The sequence below is a fragment of the Apaloderma vittatum genome, unplaced genomic scaffold, assembly GCF_000703405.1.
Source record: "Apaloderma vittatum isolate BGI_N311 unplaced genomic scaffold, ASM70340v1 scaffold573, whole genome shotgun sequence".
NCBI lineage: Eukaryota > Metazoa > Chordata > Aves > Trogoniformes > Trogonidae > Apaloderma > Apaloderma vittatum.
The window spans coordinates 108,206-115,396 of record NW_009709570.1 but is presented as its reverse complement, the minus strand read 5'-3'; positions in this window follow the sequence as shown (position 1 = coordinate 115,396).

Genomic DNA, 7,191 nt, shown 5'->3' with positions numbered 1-7,191 from the left:
TTGGTCCAGTGATATGGTTTTCACAACATCTTGTGGGAATTTAATCTGCTTTCTTGAAAAGTTTCTGCCTTGTGTTTTCACTCTGCTTTTTGGTAATTTCATTCAGTGCTCTCTGTTTCTTATACTGTAGGAAACAGAGATACTCATTCCTTGTTTGCTTCCTCCATGACTTACTCCTCATTATATTATTTATCAGCTTTAAACCAACTAAGTTCCAGAGAAAGTTCTTGATAGGGGATGCACCAAAAAGAAACTCTTTGGTTTTCTATCCTAACTGATTTGCCATTAGCACACTACTGTTATAACCTGGTGTGATTTACCAGTGACTTTGCTTCAAAAAAAAGGGATCTATGAAAATTAGTTAGCTGAAATGGACTACAGGTTCATTAGGTAAAATAATTGTTGCTACTAGTAGGAATTTATGCTGGATTCTTTTTTAAAAGGTTTTTTCTCAAGAAAAAACATAGAAGGTTGCATTTCCTCAGCAGCCCACAATATGTCGATGGCTGCAGAACTCAGCAGTCAGCGTGTTCCGTGCAGCAACAGCACACTGCAGCGTCCCTCCTTTTTGAGGTCACTCCCAACCTACTGCTGTTTCTTTTACTGAATTTCAGCTCAGTAATTTTAGTTATTATTATATATATGTACACCTATTCCAGTAAGCAGGCAGGGAAGAGTGGAACTGCTTAAGGCAATGGAGCATATGATCTCCTGGAACGAGCATAGTGCTGTGTGGGTATTACGCAGAGGGGCTGGATTGTAAGGAAATATGCAGGAGGTCAAGGGAAGGATCAGCGCAGAAATGTCTTTCAAATAGTTACTAAACCAGCTTTCCAAAGTCAGCGTGAAAGACCAACACTACTGTCAGCAACTCCCATCACACAAACACCGAAAACTTTCTCCCCAAGAACAGGACCTGGAGTGATGCTTGTATTGGAGGTTAAACTGCCCTTATTGCTCCTCAGTACCTATGGGATGCATCTGCTTGGCTCCAGCTACAGAGCTGGTGGCAGAGCGATAGGGTTTGAGCCTCTCACAAACACAACACGTTTGTGAGGGCAGGAAGTCGCATCTGACATGGAGCAAAGAGGCACGGAAAGACGTAAGAGTCAGCAGTAATTTGCAGGGGAGCCAGAATGCCTAAAGCCCATTCCTGGGCCTTAAGTGCAGACTGTGTTTCCAGCTGAACATCGAACTGGTACATCTCTTGCTGTGAATCATAGCTTAACGCTGGGAAACTGCCAACGAGATAGCAGTGCAAAGCACATGCACTTTGATATAGAAGATTTTGGCCAACAACAGGGCAGTTAGTCTGCAGTATATCACAGTGTGTCTGAAAAATTAGTCATAACTAAGTACCACGTATTTATAACCACTTAGGTCTCTGTTTTTAAGCCTGTTATTTTAGGTATCTGTCAATGAGACAATAAGAGCTGATCCCAAGGACAGGTGGATTCATAGCATTCAGGCTGCGAAAATCATGCTGTTACTGAATTTACTCAGACACTGCAGTTTCTACAAGGTTTTTCCTAAGAAACATCAGTTTGTATTATAAGGAAACCCAAATGAACAACAAAAAGTCTTTCATCATCTGTTCAAATGACTGTACAAGATAAAAAGCTGCCTGTACAGCTGTATTCTGCTAAACCACCTGTGCCCCGGACTAGAACCACATTATAATGCCATTTTATGAGTTTTCACAGTCATCTTTGATCCAAAGATCGCCATGTGCTCTGCACCTACCTAAGGGGAAGAGGCTTTTGACATATCTGCTGCATGGCAGGGAGGTGTGCTTTGCAACTGGCACACACAGGAGCTGACCACCTCATACCCATTGAAGCAGAGAATGCCAGAAGAACCCGCTGCTCAGGAGCCACTTACCTGCAAACCACATGACAGGACAAGCCAGAAGGCAGCAGAGCACCACACTGCTGCTTCACTAGTGAACCCAAATTCCCCCTTGCTGTCTGCCATTCCAAAACGCCTACATGAAGACTATTTATCTAAGTTCTCTGTAGTAGGGAGAGAAGCTCCATTAAAAATAGCGTTGGCCTCAAAGTGGGATGTGTTAATGAAATTCCTCTTTCCCCTTCATCCTCTGCTGTGGGAAAAAATAGGTGACAAGTATTTGGTTTGCTCCAGGTTAGACGCTTGAAGTCCTAAATTCAGTGACCGATAGCAGTGAGCTAATTCCAGCGGGTGCCACTCCCAGTGGCATGTTGAGCATAATAAAGCCTCATTAACACTAAAGGAAAACTACAATTGATTTCAGGGGAGCTAAGATTTCAATGTGAGCTAGGCATAGCATTCATGGGCTTAATGTGTTATTGTACCACTCTGAAAAGAGGAATTCTCATTTTCGGCGTTCATCTCATGTATTCGAGGCTTGCAGTTTTGGTGTTGAAAGCCCTACATTGAGTCCTCATTGCTGTCTGCGTGTAATGACAGTATTTATTGAACCCCAACTCATGGGCATGCTTCAGTCCCAAAACAACTGTGCTACCTAAATGACAGTTCTTCCTTTGCATGGAAGGCTACCTTTTCCGTTGAAGTGTTCCAGGTATAGCCCTTTCCCAGCTATTCAGACATACCCTCCCCTGCTTTCTCAAGCCACTTGTTTGAGGAAATTTCTAATGGTTTGTCTAAGGTCTCAGCTTCCCCTGAACGACAGCCTGTCCCCTACTCCTGCACCTCTCCTTTACAGCTCTGAGCACTGAGGGGCTCTCAGGCATCCCTCATCCTCTTTATATATCCTCCACTTTCTCCAAGCTTCCATCACCACTTTCCTTTCTCTCTGAACACTGCTTAAAAAGGTGGGTCTACCTACCAGTCTTCCATGGCCTCGAACATAACCACTGGCAGAAACACTGTTTCCAGTCCATTTTATTTGCTTACATTTTAGTATTTTTGGTTTTGTATTTTGCTTCTGATACAATCTTTTTTTTTTTCTTTTTCTTTCTGCCAACACAGATCAGTTCCACCTAAAATACATACACCTGCAACTACTTTTACGTGAATATATGTACACAGTTATGTATACATTATATACATATAGGCATTATATATATACACATATATATACACACATATATATAAGGCACTGTAAAATGTACCACCATTTCTCTAGGACTGATTTTAATCTGCAAAAGTAGATCATATTTCCTCATATAATTTGAAATGTCTAACCAAGACATTTTTAAAATGTTTCAGGGTTACAGAGATTATCAACTGTGAAATAAGCCTTACTTTAAAATTCAACTTATTGTGACAAGATGAACAAACCCTGTTCTGACAGTAATTCTAATCTACAACTACTCCTCTCTTAAAAGATATATTCACCTGTATAAAGAATTTCCTTTGTCTCTCCTTATTATGTTCCAAAACGTGAACTGAAATTTCTCCTGCAGAACAAAAAATAACAATAACGGAGAAATGAATACAAACTTGGATAATATATCCATTACTTAGAGAGAGGAAAGCCAAGATTGCTGTAGGCCAGATGTCTTTAAAAAAAATGTACTAAAACAGATCATGAGTTTATATAATTCTGTTTGATGTAGCCAACATCAACGGAGCCTGGTGATTACTTTTTTTCCACCATTTTATATATAAGATAATCTCTGCCATGTGAAGAAACGACAGCACACAAATATGACTGGCATTTATGATGAACGTGCTTGAATAGATCCTTGCTTAATGTAATTAGCCTATATATGCAAATTACGGCATCAGAAACCCTGCAGCAGCTGCTGTTAGGAGGGCTCAGCAACCGTGTGTGTTAGAAGCCAGTCTTACACTTCAAATGGACATATTTTCAAAGACTAGAAGCAGTTAGATGAAAAATCGTGCACCTTTGCCATGTATAAACCCAGATATCCTGGATAGAACATTTCAACACATACTAATATAACATTTTTTCCACAGTTACTCAGTAGCAATGATTTATAATTGATCCAAGATCCCTATTAACCCCTCAGCTTCAATAAATGCACCACTTACTGTGGCCTCACAAGCGTGATCTGTTGGTCCCAACTAGGAGATGCTCTTTTAAAGACTCGGCACGTTTTCCACTCTACTATAAGCACCCTGAAAATGAGACAATCTGTAATCACTTCTTCCAGTCTTTTGCCACCTGCAGATGTTGCGCTGGAACCGGTCTTTCCAGTTCTACCATGTCAGTTCATGTTTTGCACATGCGGAAGCGAGAGGGCAGCTACCACGGACCCTCTTGGCAAACAAATGTATCTGAGGCGTGAGCCATTGGGAGAACCAGACACTTGAAAATACTGAAGTAACGCAAAGTTTTAAAAAATATATATGTATTACGAGAGCCACAAAAAAGGTTACAGAGCTCCACAAAGCCTGCACGGATACATTCCAACAATTCAAGGTGGCAGAACAGGTGAAATACAGACCATAAAAACAGTTCGACATTAACTTTCCAGACTGTCAGAGACAGCAACCTTGACCCCATCTTTCCAACACGAAAAAAAAAAATAATATCTATCTATCTATCTATCTATATCTCTAGTCTGGACCACAGATATAGTCCAAAGAAAACCACATTGCAATTTCCACATTAGGCTTATAGGAGAACAGGCATCATCTGAGGAACGTCCGTTGTAACGCCCGTGAGGTGGTTATCTTAGGCCAAGTTGACATGACATGATGCGCGGTTAGCGATTCTAGAACAGCAACACAACACAGTCCATTTGCTGCACGTGGCTACCGACACATAGCTCTGTGCAACCCTTAGAGCTGACTTCAACCAAACTAAGTAATTACATTTGTTTTGGTTTGCTTCATTTAAAAAGAAAACGCAAATGTAAGATACTAGGGCAGTTCCTGCTATCATCTGTCTTAAGAACTTGAAGACTTCTTTAATACTTGCTCACAGACACGTTTTGAGACTGTCTTAATGATCTTCAGGAAAATATGCCACCCTGAGGCTTTTTCCCTTGTTCACTTCAGGTTATGTCTGCATCCAGTTTTGACATAGGGGGCCAAATACTGGTTGTGTATCAGTGCAGTATTTGGCCTAGAGTTTCAAAGTCTTTGCTATTCAGACTTTCCTATGAGGTCAATAAACAAAGTAGTAAAAAAAGAAAATATTAAGGCTTCAAGTAAAAATATTTCCTCTCTCTCTCACCCATGTAGTAAGGTACATTTAATTTCATAATACTCAATATATTGTACAATTAAAGATACAGAGATCCAACTTTTCAAGGCAGATTGTACTACAATGAAAACCTGGAGGCTAAATGGGAGTGTATGAACAGGGAACGAACAGCTAATAAAACGCAATATGCGATGAAAATCGATGCATAAACTAAACAAAAACTATTGCTGTTTTTTAAATAAGTAATACAATCCTCAGCTAACAATAAAAACATATCGAAAAGATTTAAGACTTCTGACAAAAAACATGACAAAAATAAAGAAACTACTTTACAAGATGTATTAACTTGTGCTGGATTTTCATGGCTGATCTCCACCTACTGTAAATTAGCATCACTTAAATGAGTTTTGATGGAGCCACACCAATTTACACCAGTTGAAGATTTGGCCTGCAGTGTCTGCAAAAACCGAGACTATCTGGGCAGGAGAACCTTAGTGCTAAGCTGTAAACTGCTTGAAGAACTATACTTTAACATGGGCTGGATTCTGTTCCAATATTAGACTTAATAAATAGGTCCCCAGTCCCACAACACGAGCTATGGAAACAGACACTTACATTTATGAGAAAATAGCTGCAGGTTCAATGCCATGGATGGAAATGAGGCTGGATTTGCTGAATGCAATCTCCTGTTAACAGTTCTGCTTAGATTATTCTTTCAGAAGATTTGAATAATTTACTCCAGGCTATGTGCTCTGAATTATATGCAAACCTCTAAAGGAGAAAAAAAAAAATAGACTTTGGTACCATTGTAAACCTATTAACAACTCGAATGTCTCTCAACTGTGGGCAAAACTACTCACAAAATATATAATCCTGACATCTGAACCTATAATGACACAGTGCATTCATCCTTTCCTCCCTTACCCCTTGTGAACTATGTCAAAATAACCCTGGATATTAGTGCTTTATACACACAATACTGTGTTTAGTCTTACTGAGAAATTCTCTCATGAACTAATGTAGTTAACTTCAAAGGCTCTTTGGCCCTTCAAGTTCCTCAGTAGCTTTTTTTGTTTATAAATGCAGGAGAAAGAACGATCAAAGTGGAGCATCACTGGGATGCAAATCTCAAATATCACATTGGTGCAAATTTTCAGCCTTGCTTGCATGAATTTCATGTACATATTCAAAGATACATGATAAAATGTGCTTTGTCTAGCTCCCTAGCCCAAATTCAGTGAGTCCCATATCCCCTCTTTTTCAGGGCTTACATACGACATATGTGATACTTTAAAAACAAGTAAGTCTTGTGATACTCTATGCACCAGAGTGAATTCCAGTTCTTGAGGAAGAACTGAATCTTCCTGAGGAGCACAGTTGCAGATTAATAACAGTTAAAGATGGAAGAAATCTGTAAGGCCATCTGGTCTAGCCCCTTGCCCCTGCAGGCTCACCTGTTACAGAATTTTTTTTAATGACTTGTCCAAATATAGTTTGACTGTCCTAAATGATTAGTCTCCAATCTCTGCCTTGGAAGACTACTCCATTGCCCCGTCCCCTCCATCTTTTCTGCCCGCTTCTAAATGCAGACCATCTGTGACAACCCTTTGATTGACCTTTGGCTTTATATCTTTTCACTAACATATTTGTAAGATCATGATACTCAATTTCCGCTTAATTGCTTAGCCAGTGACATATTTTCAGCCCTTTAAATCTTCTCATCAGCCAGCCATCCAGTCTCTTAATACGTATTGCTCCATCTGCACCTGATCCAGTTTGCCAGCATTTTCTGGTGGTGCCACCAACTAAAGGCAATATTCTAGATGCCAGTGAGCAAATCTGCATAGAAAGAATATTGCTTCTCTGCTCTGCACTGTCCCTACAGCAGGCATTCACAATATCACCAAGGCAATAACATGCACACTGATCTTCAGTTCACTCTCTCATAACTTTGGCCTATTGCAGCTGCATTGCTTTCCAGGTTTCTCCCTTCAGGCAACATAGAGCATTACACAGGGAGATGATTAACTTTCTTATGTTGTCTTCAACTTTCCTTGTCAAAAAATGTGATA